Source organism: Phacochoerus africanus, chromosome 16 (genome assembly GCF_016906955.1).
Source record: "Phacochoerus africanus isolate WHEZ1 chromosome 16, ROS_Pafr_v1, whole genome shotgun sequence".
Taxonomy (NCBI): domain Eukaryota; kingdom Metazoa; phylum Chordata; class Mammalia; order Artiodactyla; family Suidae; genus Phacochoerus; species Phacochoerus africanus.
The window spans coordinates 6,135,733-6,152,653 of record NC_062559.1 but is presented as its reverse complement, the minus strand read 5'-3'; the positions used below and the strand labels follow the sequence as shown (position 1 = coordinate 6,152,653).

Sequence of the window (16,921 nt, the reverse complement as noted above, 5' to 3'; positions counted from 1 at the left end):
GCGCCCATGGGCCCCGAAGGGTGGCGCTCACCGCGGCTCCCTCTGCCGACGCACACCCCCGACGCTGCCGCGGCCAGGAGGGCGCGGGCCAGGCCTGGCTCGGGGCTTGGACTCCCGGGCCGCGTGGGAGGCGCCGGCCCGGCCAGTGGCGCCGCGCGCCGACCGCTGCTCTCCAAGGAGGCGCGGGCTCGGGGCTGCTGGGCGCTGACCAACCTCCAGGGCACCAGGCATTGGAAACTGGAACCCCGGGGCACTGCGCTGCCCAGCGCTCCTTTCTCTATGCTCTCTAGGGCCCTGAGCTTCGGCTGCCGAGGGGCTGAGGAAGTGGGTGCGCGCTGCTGGCAGATGTGCGGGGACTCTGGTGTGGTGGGGCCAGGCCCCAGTGGCATGGTGACCTTTGAGCGCCATTGGGCAGATGGGCCTGGTCCCAGGCCATCTGCTTTCTCCTCTGGCTCTGTTCAAAAGGGGTCGCCCGCCAGCAGGTGGTGGGTTCTGCCTTAGTGGAAGTGCAGGAAGAGTGCAGGGCCTCTGGCTGGAGAACTGGAGTTGTGGTCAGGGGCTTGTCCACTGCTTGGGCCTCACACTTGGGGCCACACTCTCGTCTTTATCTCTGTGTGTGAAGCGCTGAGGGCTCCTTCACCCGAACTCTCCCTTTCTGCTTTCAGAGGTCCCCATGGGCCAAGAAGGAGCTTTTGGTCTTTGGGGGGGGGGTTCAGGGACCCCATTTAGAGCTGGCTTCCTGCTCTTGTAGATTTCAGTCTGACTTCTGTCATGTCCCCAGCGGGCTCCTCTTGCCTCTCAAGGCTGAGCTCCCTGTGAACTAATTAGGTGACAGAAAAAACTCATTAGCATGGATCTGAGTAAATGGCCTGAATCATCGGTGTGGCTGGGGACCAGGAGATGGCGTTTGTGTGAGCCAGGGGCCCCAAAGAGAGAAGATGACCAATTTTTCCTCCTGGATCTGAAGGGGTGGGGAGAGGAGAGCTGCTGTTCCTCCAGAGAAAGTAAGAGAAATTCCCACCCCCACCCCCACTGCTCTTTTCGGAGGGGAACGAGCCTTGGTGGGACAGCCGCAGGAGGAGTGAAGGAGGGTGTCTGGAGCAGGGGGAGGCAGGATTCCGCAGGATTCCACATCTAACTCCAGCTCCCTTAACACACACACACACACACACACAGCCTGGCTGGGCATCTTCTGGGATGTAAGCGGGTTTTTCACCGCCCCGCCCCCGTCTTGAATTCAACATGACAAGCTGAATTTCCAAGCTGAATTCTTGGAGCCCTCCCCCGTGACCAACTTCCCCACTGCGGTTTGGAAGTACCCCATGTACCGTCTGTTTAGCCTGGAAGCTTGGTGGCACCATCACAGATCCTGGGACCCGATGTCTCATTGTCACCAGGCCCAGCTGCTCCTCACACATCCGTTCCCAGCTCTCGTGGTCCCTGCTTCCCTGCTCTTTCTTGGCAAGGCCTCCCACCTCTTTCTTCCTCCTCTTCCCCCTTTCCCCCGCCCAGGCTCTTCCCTGGAACCCATCTTTATTACCCACTGCACCCCTGCTTTCCCACTTCTGTCGCCCCAGCTTTTCTGCTGTAGGCAGGCATCGAAAAAAAGCAAAAAAGCCCAGAAAACTCCTTCTCCAATTTCTGCCCTATATCCTTCCTCTCTCCATCTGCCAAACCATATTGCTGCTGTCCTGCAAAGCAGCGTCCCTGTCTTCTTTCTCCGTAGAAGGAGGAAAGCAGGCTCTTGGGCGGGCGTTTCCCTGTTCGTTCTGAGCCTGACGGAGCCCCCGTGCCAGGGCTCAGCAGACCTGGGTCCAGGCTGTTACATAAACACATTCACCGCCTGGGAGGCTGATCCCGTGTTTACTAGTGGATGAACGTCTCGGTGGGAAGGGGTGACATCTTCCTGGGGTGTATTAAGCCTCCCTCGGTGATGCTTCAGTGAAGGCCGTGTTTGTCCCAGTTCTGAAGGTGACCCGGGAGATGCGGTCAGGATGCGTTTGGGACTGAGGAAGTGCCCTGGCACCTTCCCCTCCTGTCCCCTTTCTGCTTCTCTCAGCCCCCCTGATCCGGTGGCCGGGGTGGGAGGAAGCAGAGGAACTTTCAGCTTTCCTGTGTTTCAGGACGGGATTTGAAGGCAGGCAGACCATCTTGAAAAGTTCCTTTTCCCACCAAAGGCCGAGGAAGGCGAAAACCTGTCTCCTCTCTGGTCTTAAGAAACGGAAGAAGTAGAGGCAGGAGCTGGGACAGGGGGACGCATCGCTCACCTCGAGTGGAGCCTTCCAGCCCATCTGACCTCCCTGCTGGGGATGGACGCAGGGCTCAGGGGAGCGAGGGACCCAAGCCGTTACAGGCGGGGACCCCACGTGGGGCCCCAGCCAGGAGCCGGCCGGCAGGGAGGGGAGCTCCCAGGACTTGCTCAGGTGGCCTGGCCGTGTCCTAGAAAGAGGGCTGCGGAGGATCTGGGCCTCGGTCCAGGAAGGGGACAGCCTGGGCATGCAGAACACAAGGATGCCAGACCAAACGGGAGCCGAGATGCACTGTTGGGAAGAGCAGCCCTTGGGGGCCCAGCAGGTGGCCTGGAAAGGCCAGCTGGCCCCTGAGTCCACGCGAGCCCTGGGGAGGGGTCTGCCGAGGGGAGGCCCACAGGGAGGTCCTGGAAGCGGACCGTGGTCAAGGGTGACTACTGCTGTGGCAGGAACCTGGCTTTGTCAACTACGTGACTTGTTCCTGTGGCCGTTGGTGTCCCCCCAAGGGAGTTAAGCAGTGAAGTTTCTTGGATGGTCCAGCGCTCGGCTGGCCTAACCCTTCAGACTCTCCCTCATTCATGGGGCAATGTCTGCCTGCCTCCGTGTGCCCCGGGAGTGGTGAATTCTAGAAGGATTCAGGTTCAGAGCCAGCCTAGACAGAAAAGGGGTCTGGAACTGTGGGGGTTGGCTGGAGGGGCGGCCTCAGCAGCCACATCCTTCCTTGCAGGCTCGGCCTGCCTGGGGCTTTAGCATCTGTCTCCTGCTTCCTCTGCGTCCTTTGATGAGATCCTAGTGGCGGCCCCGTGATGCAGAGAGAATTGTGCCCATTTTGGAGACAGAGACGCTCTCTCCTCGGCTCATTTGCTCTCTTCCTGCTCCTTGGGGGCGGGGAGGGGGGCGGTTCCCCAGCCGGCTGATAACACCCACTGTGCAACTTGCTCCACTACGCATGCCTCAAGCTCCCTCTGAGGCATCTAATTTGGTGGGTTGGGGTGGGGGCCCAGGAATCTGCATTTGCGACATCCCCAGGCCATTTTGGTGATTAGCTGGTCTAGGGAATGGGTGCCTGGTTGGGGCTGGTCACTTAGGACTTGAAACAAAAGAGCTCTAGGAATTCCGAAGAAGAGGAGATCCTTGTGGGTGCCAGGGGCCAGGGAAAGCTGTATTTGCTCCAGATAGATTTATTTAGCGCCTACTATGTGGCCCAGTTGCATCTAGCCCAGTGGAACGCAGGTGGGGAGGGAAGGGCCCGAGCCAGAACTCTGGACCCTGAGGGTGAATGGATCAGCCTGTACGAGGTGCAGAGGTGGGGGGGGTGGGAGTGGCAGGAATGAAGCCCAGATTTTAAGAAAAGCAAGGCAAAGATTAGAGACTGGGGGAGACTCATCAAGACCCCAAGCCTGCAGGAACTCGGGGGGCAGTGAGTTGGTCACCCCCACCACCACCACCAACCACTGAGCCGTCGTTCACTCCAGCGCTCTGCCAGCTGGAAGATACTGTACAGATAAGACAATCCTTACCCCTAAGTACCCCGTGGCTGGCACGTGCCAGCAGTTTCCTTTGCCATTTATTTCTTTAACTGATTGTGTGTGCCAGGCGTGGGGGCTGGGAGATGCTCGGTGCAGAGGAAACAGGTTTGCAAAGATGGCAGGGACAGTGGATGCACACTGCAGGCTTCAAGGAGCAGCTGGCTGGTCTGTATGGCTGGAGCCTTGAGTCCATGGGGCACAGGCAGGAGGCCCCTGGTCTGGGCGTTTGGAATGCTTTATTCCATATTCATGTATTTACGCCCTGCCGCACTCCAGGGCACCCTTTGAGGTGACACTTAGGCCTGGGAGAGGTGGGCTGTCATGGAAGGGTCGGAGCAGGGGCCGTAAGGCAGGTGGCATTTGAGATGGTGCCCTGCAGACAGGATCAGAGGAAGCAGGGCTACCGGGAGACCCGGAGGGAGGAGATGTGGATTAGTGAGCTCTTCGTGTCCTCGCGGCTGTGCACTTGACTGTGAAGCCCTCTTTAGCAGCTGTTGGTGAGCCTCTGGCCTCAGAACCTCTGGAGTGGACGGAGGATGGGGGCCCTAGCCTGGGGGAGCTGAGGCTGGGGGATGCAGACCTGGGGCCCTGAGAACGCCTGTGTCCCTGCACAGCAAAGCCCGAACACCCGGCCAGGCCCCTTTGGCTTGCCCCATTCTTGCTCTCGCTTTCTCTCTCTCTCTCTCTCTCTCTCTTTTTTTTTTTTTTTTTGGTCTTTTTAGGACTGCACCTGCAGCATATGGAAATTCCCAGGCTAGGGATCGAATGGGAGCTGCAGCTGCCGGCCTACAGGCAGTTACACAGGATCTGAGCCGCATCTGTGACTTACACCACAGCTCACAGCAGTGCCGGATCCTTAATGCCCTGAGCTAGGCCAGGGATCGAATCAGCATCCTCAAGGATACTAGTTGGGTTCATTACTGCTGAGTCACAACAGGAACTCCCTGAAATCATTTTTTTTTTTCCTGTCTTTTTAGGGCCGCACCTACAGCATGTGGAGGTTCCCAGGCTAGGGGTCAAATCGGAGCTGCAGCCGCCGGCCTACACCACAGCCACACAGGATCCGAGCCGCGTCTTTGGCCTACACCACAGCTCGTGGCAATGCCGGATCCTTTAACCCACTGAGTGCGTCCAAGGATGGAACCTGCGTCCTCATGGATGTAGTCAGATCCATTTCCGCTGCGCCACGATGGGAACTGCCCGCCCCCCACCCCCGGCTTTTTTTTTTTTAACATGCCTGTAACTCCAGGTGAGTTGAACTGGGTCACGTTTCTCCTGACACCTAGCTGGCCACTCCATGGGCCAAGGGTGAGGGGCAGCTGATTTTGGAGCCTGGAGCTGAGCACTAGGGTTACAGAAGCGAGAAGGGGAGGGGACCTGGGACACGGCTGGGCTGTGCAGTCTTCTCCCGGGTCACATTCCTTGCCTGCCTGCCTGCCTGCCTGCCAGAGATCATCTTGAGGCCCCTGTAATCCTGTGCGGTCTTCCCGGGTGTGCAAGAAGCATCTCCGTTTTGCAAATGAAATAGCCCAGGACTTCGATGGAGTCACTTCCCGAAGGCCCCACAAGGAGCTGCAGAGCCAGGGGCCTGACTCACTTTGCCAGCTTCAAGCCTGGCGCTTTTCCCCTCGCACAGACGGGATGGCCTGAGCCTTGCTGGGCCAGGCTGGGTGCCCAGTCAACCCTCTTGGGTGTCCCCAAGGCAGGCTTTTGACCTTGACCCAGAGCTCTTCCTGCCAGTTTTCTTCTGCAGGTCTTAAATCCCCAGCTGAGCGGCAGCTCCTGGAGGGGTCTCTCCCTCCTGTGAGCAGCGCGGACCTTGTGTGTAGAAGAGAGATATTTGATCAAGAAACACTCTAAGAAATTCCCACTGTGGCTCCGTGGGTTAAGAATCTGACTAGTGTCCATGAGGATACAGGTTTGTTCCCTGGCCTTGCTCAGTGGGTTAAGGATCTGGTATTGCTGTGGCTGTGGTGTAGGCTGGCAGCTGAGGCTCTGATTGGACCCCTAGGCTGGGAACTTCCACATGCTGTGGGTGCGGGCTTAAAAGGAAATTAAAAAAAAAAAGAAAAGAAAGAAAGAAACACTCCAAAATATTTGAACATTTAGCACATTTAAATTAAATATGTGTTTATTTTTTAAGTTATTTCTTTTTTGGCCATGCCTACAGCATGTGGAAGTTCCCAGGCCAGGGATCAAACCTGAGCCACAGCTGTAACCAGACCCACAGCAGTGACAATGCTGGCTCCTTAACCCACTGAGCCACGAGGGAACTCCTAAATAGATGACAAACTAATGCATACTTGTTATTGCACATTCAGATGTGGAAGGAAGGAGAAGCAGCCTGTGTTCCCCTCCCTGCCCCATTCCTGCTCTTGTCTGTCTGTCTGTCTGTCTGTCTGATGTGCATCCTTCCGGTCTGCTTCTGTCCCACGCATACCTACCACCTACGACTCCGTGATCGATAATGTTACTGACGTTTTCCAGCAAAAGTGAGAGTTCTATGGAAAATACTCCGCTAGGGAAAGGGTATCGGAGACTCTGAGTCATGAACAGCCTCTGTGTTCATGCCCCCCCCCCCCCGCCCTGGCTGCACCCCCAACTGTCTGCATCCCCCCATCTGGCAGCTCCCTGCCAGGCAGTCAGGATAGCTGGGTTCTTGTGCCTGTTTTGCTGCTGACTGGCAGTGAGAACTCGCCAGGTCACAGGGTCACACCTTCCCTTCCTCCCCAGAGGACTGTCCCCCAGGACTGAGTTGTGGTCGCATCTGCACAGCCCGCCCCGATCCCGCACCCGAGTATCTGGGCCGTCTTGGTCTTGGCTCTCTGGCCTTGGGTCCCTGGTCCAGGCAGCGTGGGCTTTGTTCAGTGTGAGGTTCTGAGCACCGACTTCTTGCTCACAGCCTGGGACACGCGCTGCCCAGGAGGCTTCCAAGGGCTGCTCATTGAAGAGGTCCTGGGCCTCCGTTTCCTCGGGTGAGACGGGGGTTAATAAGAACTCGAGGGAGCCGGGCGCGACAGGTGCCGAGGGTGGGGCCCGGCACAGAGCGAGGGCCCCGGGGCGTGCCGTCGTGATCTGGAGAGGCTGTGTGGTGCCCCGCGCAGGGCTGGGCATGCGATCCCAGTATCCTGGGACATAGATCTTTGCACACTTGTCTATTTCCTTTGGACAGATGCCCAAGAAAAAGAACATGGTAGGGCTGTTGGCAAGTAGGACTTTTTGGGGACTTTTGCTACATACACTTCTCTGCAGGAAGGCCGTTTCTGTCCTGATAGAGAAAGAGAAATGATGAAATGACTTTTGTGGTGGTTTTATTTTGTGTGTATTTGATTGCTAGTGAAGAGTCAGCATTAAACCAAATTTTGTGTGTCGTTTATATTTGGTTTAATTCTGTCCATATCCTTTATTCATCTTTCCCTTGGTTTGTTATTCTTTTTCTTATTCTGGGTAAGACAGTCTTTGGGGTTTTTTTTGGGTGCGCTGCGGTGACATGTGGAAGTTCCCAGGCCAGAGACCCAACTCAAGCCACAGCAGCGACCTGAGCTGCTGCAGTGACAACGCCAGGTCCTTAACCCACTTCGCCACAAAGGAACTCCCAACAGTTTTAATGTCTTGGGGTCGATCAGGCGCACACAGCCGTTTGTTGGAGGTCTTAGTCTCTTGGGTAGGCCTTCCTGGGGCCCCGGGCCCAGCTGGCCAAGCGTCCTCTCGGCACTGAGATAAGTGAGCCCACACCACATGGTTCCAGAGGGATGTGCCTTTGCTGTTTTTGTGCCTGTTTATAGTGTGTATTTTCTTTCTCTTTCTTGTCTGTCAAGGCTCCTCTTTGCCTCTGTTGATGCCTCCGCCTAGAGCACTTTCTCTTTTGCCTTTTAATTTGATGTTTTGATGGCTTGCAAACCTGGAGCCTGGCTCATAGAGTGGGATTCGCGCCTAGTCACAGCCCCTCCGTGTGTCTGTGGTGGGGGGGGGGCGGGCAGGCGGCCAGGAGGTCTGGACCCCATTCGAGGCTCCTGCTCTGCTCCCGTGGGAGCTCTCAGCCCCTCCTCTGTGTGTGGTCCCTTCCAGGGAGGGCCGATGCCCTTCCCTGCCCGGCGGACGTTTGTGTTACACAGGCCCTAAGTAAGTGAAGGCCCTTCGGTGAGAAGTGCTGTGGAGACTCGGCGGCTTTCAGTGCTTCTGCAGCACCCCCCTTGTCTTTGTTGTTGCGTCTAGACCCTTCTAGATGGTTTTTCGTTGGAAGACGTAAAATGAAGCCTGGGTGTCATTCCTTCTCTGTCTCAGGGTAGTGGGTACAGTCGCTCTGGAGCCAGGCTGCCCTGATTTAAATTCCTAACTCTCAGGAGCTGTGTGATCTGGGTGAGTTCCGGAAGCTGTCTGTGCCTTGGCTTCCTTGTTGCTCAAGTGAAGGAGCATAAAGTATGTTAACTCTTGCAAAGCTTTTAGACCTGCTCCTCCAGCCGCACGTCTTCCAGCCATGCTCCCAAAGCCAAGTGGGAGAACCAGAGGAGCAGAGTTTGGGGTGAGTTGGTCTAGCCTGGCAGGCACCCCCCACTGCCAGCAGGGGTGCCAGGTCTGGGTTTGCCAGAAGTTCCAGCCAGCCGATGGGCGCGGATCCTGGACCACAGCTGTCACACAGGCACGCACCATCACTTCCAGTTGATTGTTTGCTTGTCGATGAAAATATTTCCTCTAATTCAGCACCAACTACATATGTGAGTCACGTGTACGTTTAAATTTTCAAGGAGCCACATGAAGAAAGTAAAAAAAGTGAAATTAATTTTAATAACGTGTTCTATTTAATCCAATACGTCCAATATATTATTTACACGTGTAATTAATATAAAGAATTTAAGTAGTTCCTGTTGTGGCACAGCAGAAACGAATCCGACTAGGAACCATGAAGTGGCGGGTTCGATCCCTGGCCTCGCTCAGTGGGTTAGGGATCCGGCGTTGCCATAAGCTGTGGTGTAGGTCGCAGATATGGCTTGGATCCTGCGTCGCCGTGGCTGTGGTGTAGGCCAGTGGCTACAGCTCCAATTAGACCCCTAGCCTGGGAACCTCGATATGCCACGGGTACGGCGCTAAAAGGACAAAAGACAAAAGACAAAAAAAAAAAGGAATTTAAAATGAGATACCTTATGGAGTTCCTCTCATGACTCAGTGAGTTAAGAACCCCACTGGTATCCAGGATTTGATCCCTGGCCTCGCTCAGTGGGTTGGGGATCCGGCGTTGCTGTGAGCTGTGGGGTAGGTCACAGACGTGGCTTGGATCCCGAGTTGATGTGGCTGTAGTGTAGCCTGGCAGCTGTAGCTCCAGTTCGACCCCTAGCGTGGGAACCTCCATGTGCTGCAGGTGCGGCCCTAAAAAGGCAAAAAAAAAAGTGATACTCCATTTTTTGCAGCTTTTTGTCACCGTGGATTTTCTTGAAACCTGGAAGTACCCTGTTGAGAGGGCTTGGCCATGTGATGTGTTCTTGCTGAGGGTTCTTGGGCTCGGCATGGGGGGACCCTCCCAATTCGCACAGTTGTGCTCGAGGTGGAAGGTGGGGAGCCAGCCGGGGCCTCGCTCTCTGGCAAGGAGATGGAGGAGGGGGCTACTGTCTGGGGGCGTCACATCCAGGCTTCCCTTGTCGGCATCTTGATGGTGACCGGGCTGGCCCCGCGCCCCAGTGTGGCTCTCGTCACTTGGTTTGGCGGGTTCATCCCGTGTGGCTGCTGCTCTGCCCTCCTTGTGTCCCCGTCTGCCCCCTCCCATGACTGTCACAGTCACAGCCGGAGGAACTAGGTGAGAGGAGAGGAGGTGGCAGGGAGAGGCCCTTCCATCTGCCTCGGATCCCCCCAGCTGAGTTGGGGGGGTCCAGTGCTGGACCGCAAGCTGCACCCCTTTAGGGAATAGCCCCGCCCAGCCCTTGCCCTGTGGGCCAAGGATGGAAGCAACTGACCCAAGATTCAAGGTCACTGCTCGGCAGCAGGGCTGGTGGGGCCCCCAGGCCCTTTTGCCTCACGGTGGCCTCCTGTCAGGTCACAGAGGAGAGGCGGGCTGGGTGATCTGCCAGCCCTGTGCCCCTCGGCCGCAACCCACCGCAGTGGTGCCAGGATGTGTCACCAGCAGATGTCAGGCTGTTCCCCTCACCCCATCCTGGCGTTTTAGGTAGGAGCTGTTTTTGTAAGCTTTTTTTTTTTTTTTTGGTTTGTGTTTTGTCTTTGTGCTGAGTAATGCGGAAAGGCCATAAACATACACGTACTCTTGGCAAACATGTGGCACAGAGTAAGGCCCCTCTCAGCCAGCAGCCCGGGGCTGGCTTCCTCGTGGCTCTGCCCCTCAGCCCACAACCAGCCCTGAATTAGGGAGACTGTCCCCTCCCCTCACCCCCGCTTAGAGATGAGACTGCGGTGGAGCCGCCCAGGAAGGAGCGTCCTGTTGTTGCAGCAATAAACCCCAGATCTCCTCCAGCCCCTGCTTGTTAACCTTTGTCCAGAGAGCCAGCGGGGAAGCTCCGATGGCCTGGGCTGGCAGGCTATTGGTGACATCTGGGCTGGGATGTCCTGAGCCCCTCCAGCCAACCCGGAGGAGAGAGGGGCTGTCGTCCTGCAACGCTCCCATTCTCTCCCAGCCTGTCCCTCTGGGGGGACACGCCATCCGGAACCCTCCCATCCCTTCCTGGGCCCCCTGTCCCCTGCTGGCTGTGACCCTTGGGCTGTGCCACTTGCAGTGGGTCCTGAGCCACACAGCAGCCCTTCCAGAGCCTTTATTGCCCTTCACCGGTGTGGAGAACTGGGATCTAAACCTGCCTCTGTCCTGCTTCCCCCGCGGCCGCCTTTCCCGTTCAACGCCCTGCTCTGTTGGGTGTTCCGCCAGCGTTCCCTAGTCTGGCTCTTGTGGGGCCAGGGTGCTCTCTGCCTGGCTGGCGTTTGTCCCGAGGTGGTGTCTGCCTGGCTTGCTGCTTCCCTTCTTGACGCTGAGCCAGTGGCGGGGCAGGCCTTGGGCCCCCAGCCCAGGGCCAGCCTGGCAGGTACCGATGACCAGGGCCCTCCCTGCCTTGTAACCGGCTCAGGAGCCCTGTCAGGCCTGGAGGTCGCTCAGGGAGCCCTGGCCTGTATCACGCTGCTCTGTCCCCTCCAGGGCCCGGTGGAGCCCCCTCCCAGCCTGGCAGTCCTGCTGCCCCGGGCAGCAGAGGGCACAGGGGGGCAGTGGGCTGTCCGGCACCTGAGGTGAGCTTTGCAGCCCCTGGGGCAGAGCAGGAGGGGGCCGAGCTTCTCTCTCCCAGGCCCTCGCCTCCCTCCGCCTCGCCCCCTGGCTCGGGCCCCGCCTGGGGTGACTGGGAGGAGGGCGGCAGTGCGTCAGTTTCTCTGTCCTCCTCCCTCCTCGAGGGGTCAGAGCTGGGTCAGAGCTGAGAGGTTCTCAGAGCACAGTGTCTGCCTTCTGGCGCGTGCGTCTGACCCTCAGTCGGCTCAGGCCCTAAACCCCGCCACCTGCCCCAGGGCGTGTGGGCCCGGCCAGGTTCCAGCGCAACTGTGTGACCCTTGCCTGGTGATCGTGGGCCTCTGAGGGTGTGGTGGGGGGGGGGCAAGGCCCCATGCGGGTCAGAGGCAGTCAGTTGGGTCCAGTTTGGGGGTACCAGGGCCAGAAACATGGAGACCCTGACTCAAGTCCAAACAGCTTAACACAGACCCCCTGAGGGGCAGGGGCTCCGGGAGGCCTGGTAGGGAGTCCTCTGTCTGTAAGAGAAAATCCATCCTGGAGGGTAAGGGGCCATCCAGCCCTCTCATCTCTTGGTCCTGAAAGCCAGGGTGGATGGAGTTCCCCAGCAGCCTGGTGGTTAAAGGTCCGGCATTGTCACTGATGTGGCTTGGGTTCCATCCCTGGCCTGGGAACTTTTGGGAGTGGGAGGAGGAAGAGGAGGAGGCCCTTGTGAATTCGGTACTGGGTGCCTTGGCCACTGCCCCAGCCTTTCCTTCCCAGGGCGCCCCTGCACTTGATCGAGGGTAAAACATGTCTGTGGCAAGCAGGTCGCAAGTCCTAGCAGTGCCCGGGGCAGCCGAGCTGGGAGTGGGCTGTGCACGGGGGGCCCCTCTGCTCTGAGCAGGAGAGGACGGGCTGGGTGATGCTGAGTTGGCACCCAAGAAACATCATGTATCTGAAAGAACGTGCCACGTGCCAGGGCCTCGATGGGGTTTCTACGGGGGCGCCCCAGCGTGGAGGGACGGCGGGGAGGGGGTGGAGCGCTGCCGCGTGCCTGGCTGCCTCCATAGGCCCCGCGAGACACTGTTTTACTGGAGTCGTGATTTTATTATCAACATTGCTGGCGTAGTGTGTTTTTAAACTGCTCAAACGTGCCACCCCACACTCCAACACTTTGTTTGTGCTGCAAATGTCGCATGATTGACAGCTCTTGCTGCGGGTGCTGGGGAGCTGCAGGGTTCTGAGCTGAGGGTGGCAGGATCAGATCTGGTGTTCTCAGAAAGAACAGAACTGAAAAGAGGCACAGAGCTGTTAAGGAATTTGCCGAAGGTTGCTCCCCTCACAGTGGCAGAGGCCGGACCTGGACCTCGGAAGTGTGGTCTCAGATTCTGTGGGCTGAGCCTGCATATGCTGCAGCACTGTGCCAAAGATAAAGCTTTTAAAAATACAGGAGGGGAGTTCCCACTGTGGCTCAGTGGTAATGAACCTGACTCGTATCCTTGAGGATGCGGGTTTGATCCCTGGTCCCGCACGGTGGGTTAAAGCTCTGGCGTTGCCCTGAGCTATGGTGTTGGTCGAAGAACGGCTCAGATCCAGAGTTGCTGTGGCTGTGGTGTAGACCAGTAGCTGCAGCTCTGATTTGACCCCTGGCCTGGGAACCTCCATATGCCACAGGTGTGGCCCTAAAAAGCAAAATGAAAAACAAAAAAACAGAAAAAGGAAGTTCCCATTGTGGCGCAGCGGAAATGAATTCGACTAGGAACCACAAGGTTGCGGGTTTGATTGGTCAGTGGGTTAAGGATTTGGCGTTGCCGTGACCTGTGGTGTAGGTCACAGACGTGGCTCGGATCTGGCGTTACTGTGGCCCTGGCGTAGGCCGGCTGTAACAGCTCCGATTAGGCCCCTAGCCTGGGAACCTCCATATGCCACAGGTGTGGCCCTAAAAAGACAAAAAAAAAAAGAGAGAGAGAAAAATTAAAGATATTGTCCAATCTTGGGATAAGAGGGATCCTTTTAAGCCAGACAGGAAACCCAGAATTTATAGAGGGAAGGAATGATAGATTCCCCCCCCACCCCGGGGAGTCTTATTTTGCAAAATGACCACCTTGAAATATTTCAGGGTTAACACTCAGCCCGTTTGCTTTCTCTCTTTCTCACATACACATTTTTGGTGGAGGCGATGGGCTGTAGTTGTAGCCGTGATGCCCCCCCCACCCCGTGTGCCCCCAGCACTTCAGCAGGCAGACCTTCCCCCTAAAATAATACCGGTGTCACAGCTAAGAAGATGAGCGGGAATTCTCAGCCATCACTGAAAAGCTCATCCATAACCAAATGTCCTTACTTTTTTCCCCAAATAGCTTTTTTTTTTTTTCCCCCCCATACCTGCACCATGCAGAAGTTCCTGGGCCAGAGATTGAACTTTCACCACAGCGCTGGCTCCAGCCACAGCAGTGACCACCACGCCAGATCCTTAAGTGGCTGAGCTACCAGGGAACTCCCCAAATGTCTTATATAACCTTTTTATTTCTCCAAATCAGGACGGCACAGGAACTCAGACTCTTGAGGAATCTGGGCCAGGTTTCTTTTTCTTTTTTTTTTTTTTTTTTGTGGCCGTATCCATGGCATGTGGAAGTTCCCAGGCCAGGGATCGAACCCACGCCCTGGCAGTTGCTGCAGTGACACACTGCTGGATCCTTAACCCGCTGCATGCACCACAAGGGACCTCTGGGGCTAGGTTTCTTAGAAGGTCATGCTCCAATTTGGGTGCTGTGGCCGCTGTTTAACTTGTTCCTCTCTCCCCCTGCTGCCCGTGACCCGAAGTGAGGTCCAGGGGCTTGATGACATCCAGGTTTAACCGAGGAATCCCTCTGACTGTGTAACGTCGGGCCCCACGGGCAGTGATATTAAGGAGACCTGGAATCTTGGAGGTCGGTTGCCTCTGCCTTTGTCATTCACAGGTAATCTGTGGGGTCAGACCTCTGCAGCTCGGAAACAAACTGCTCCTAGCAGCTTTCATTCACTGGTTTTCACAGGCATCAGTGATCTTGCCGAAATCTGTCATGTTAGTGTCGCCATGTGGCGATTTTCTCCTCTGGACTTTTCTTCTGCAAGTGTTAGCTGGTTTCTGTGTGGAGAAGAGCCCCAGCCCCACCCCGACTGTTTTTTGGGGATCCCTCTTGCCTCGTGGATTTTTGTTGTTGCTGCCGTTCAGATGTTAGAATCAATTACAAATTTAACAGATTGAATTGCAATTTTGTAGAATAGAGTAGGAGAATTTGCTTGGCACGTACATATGCCAGATAGGTGATTGAGATGCTTGTGATAACAAAGAGTTCCTCTAAGTTGTTAAGAAAAAAGGTTTTTTAAACCCTAAAGACAAGTGGGCAAAGAATAGGGCCAGTTTAGAGAAGAGGAGATGCAAATTGTTGATGACTGTGAAAAGGTGCTTAGCCTTAAGAATACTCAGGGTGGAGTTCCTGATGTGGCTCAGAGGGTTAAGAACCTGACATAGCATTCATGAGATGTGGATTTGATCCCTGGCCTTGCTCAGTGGGTTAAGGATCCGGCATTGCCACAAACTGTGGTGTAGGGCGAAGATGTGCCTCAGATCTGGTGTTGCCGTGGCTGTGGTGTAGCCCAGCAGCTGCAGCTCCAATTCGACCCCTAGCCTGGGAACTTCCATATGCCTGTGGCCATAAAAAGAAAAAAAAGCATACTCAGAATGGAGTTCCTGCGGTGGTGCAGCGAGTTAAGGATCTGGCCTTGTCTATGCAGCGGCTCAGTTGGCTGCTCTTAGCACGGGTTCGATTCCCAGCCCAGTACAGTGGGTCGAGGATCCGGCGTTGCTGCAGTTTCAGTGCAGGTCACAGCTGTGGCTTAGATTTGATCCCTGGCCTGGGAACTTCACCATACCACCGATGTGGCCCAAAACAAAACACAACAAAGACTGCTCGGGGAAATGCAAGTCAGAAGAGCGAGGTACTGGGTTCTTTGTTCAGTATCGGCAAGCAAGCAAGCCAGCTGGTAACTTGAGATGCTGGGGAGAGCGGCAGAACAGGCATCATCCTCGTATGTTACTGGTGGGGGAACCAGGGGATGAGTTGCTGCCTCCTATTTGGGGAAGGAATCACCCATTATCTATGAACATGAAAAATTCATGTTTTTCTTCGAACCCAGCTGTCCTCTTTTGGAGCATGTAATCCACGGAAAGAAAACGCACAGGTATACAGGTGTTGATTACAGCCTTGCTTGTAGAGGTTAAAAAAAAAGGAAGCAACCTGAATGGCCCTCAGTAGGGAGAGGGCTGGGTGATGGATGGGACACGTGTACTGCGAAATACGATGATCCCCTGTAGCAGGAGCGAGGCCCACACCCACGGACCAGGGCTGGCTGCCAGAGCGTTCCAGAAGCACTTGCTCCTTGCTGCCCAGGCTGGCTGCTGCGGTGAAGTGCTCGAGGCCAAGTCCTAGCATTGGGATTTTGATGGGGCGTGGACACTCATTCTGGAAGCTTCCATGTGAAGGAGAGGGCAGGGGGCCGAGGGCCAAGGGCAGCTTTCTGAGCGTGATTCGCATGTGCTTTTTTTACCCTGAAATGCAATTCTCAAAGGATGGACGGAGTGTACATTTACTCCATTGGTCACAGCCCGCTCTCTTCTTTTGAGTCCACCCGGAGCTGGAGGTGGAAGGTTCTCGTGAGCCCTCGTTAGGGTCTGGGTGCAGACCCAGAGCGGCTGCACATGTGGAGGTGCGGGGGCCTTTGGGGCCGGCGAGCTGGAACCCACCCGTTTTGCTGGCGAGCCATTTCTTCCCTCGTCCCGCCCTCACCCGCAGGTGGAACGGTCTTCTGTTGGCGTTTCTTTTTACGAAAGTAGTATATTCTCTACAAACATTTTAGGAAACAGTGAAATACACATCTTGAAGAAAAGCAGAAAAAGGCAGGAAAAAAAAGTCACTGTGGGTTCTGACCGTGGCGCCCGCCTCTGGCCTCATTTCGAGATGATCCTTTTCCCGCGTGGTTTTTACGTGGGTCCATGTTGCATACAATTTTGTATCTTGCTTTTTTATTTTTATTTTATTATTTTATTTTCTCGGCAGAGGAAAGCAGAGGCGTGATGTGGGAATCTCAGTTCCCAGACCAGGGTTTGAACCCGGACCGCAGTGGTCAAAGCATCGCATCCTAACCACTAGACCACCAGGGAGCTGTAGCTTGCTCTTTTCTTTTTTTAAAAAAAGAGTATTAATGTTGCTGCCGTGCCAAGCAAAAAAGTCTGCAGATGTTATTTTTATTTTATTGTTTTGCTTTTTAGGACCATATCTGTGGCATGTGGAGGTTCCCAGGCGAGGGGTCGAATGGGAGCTACAGCTGCCTGCCTACGCCTATGCCACAGCCATGCCAGATCCAAGCCGCGACTTCGACCTACGCCACAGCGCACAGCAACACCGGATCCCTGACCCACTGATCGAGGCCAGGGATCGAACCCGCATCCTCATGGATACTAGTTGGATTCATTTCTGCTGCGCCACGTGGGGAACTCCTCTGTGGGTGTTAGTTTAAGTGATTGCAGGATGTCCCACCATCGGAGACATGTCACTTACTCCGTTATTTCCTTAGTGGACTCTCTGGTTGCTTTGCACTCTTTGGAAGTGCTGGACTTCTCTGGGCTTCGATCTTTATGTCCATGTCAGACAAGCTCTGTAGGTGTCCCTATGGCTTTAGTACGAGGGGCAAAGGGCTAAGCTGGGGGGGAAGAGAGATCACACATGAGCCTCCCAGCCTCGGGCCTCCCAGACACAAAAGTCATGTTAAGCTTTGATAGGTGAGAAGTAGAACTTTTTTCTTTTAGGGCCATACCTGAGGCATACGGAAGTTCCCGGGCTAGGGGTGGAATTGGAGCAGCAGCTGCCGGTCTACACCACAGCCACAGCAAGGCCTCATCTGAGCTGCGTCTGTGACCT

At 55.7% G+C, this 16,921-nt stretch overlaps 1 protein-coding gene across 3 annotated transcripts in view; it reads left to right on the top strand.

Moving 5' to 3' along the window:
- The window catches only part of AGAP3 (ArfGAP with GTPase domain, ankyrin repeat and PH domain 3), a 57,186-nt gene that overhangs the window by 1,073 nt on the left and 39,192 nt on the right, over positions 1-16,921 (top strand). The gene's annotated exons all lie outside the window — the stretch shown is intronic.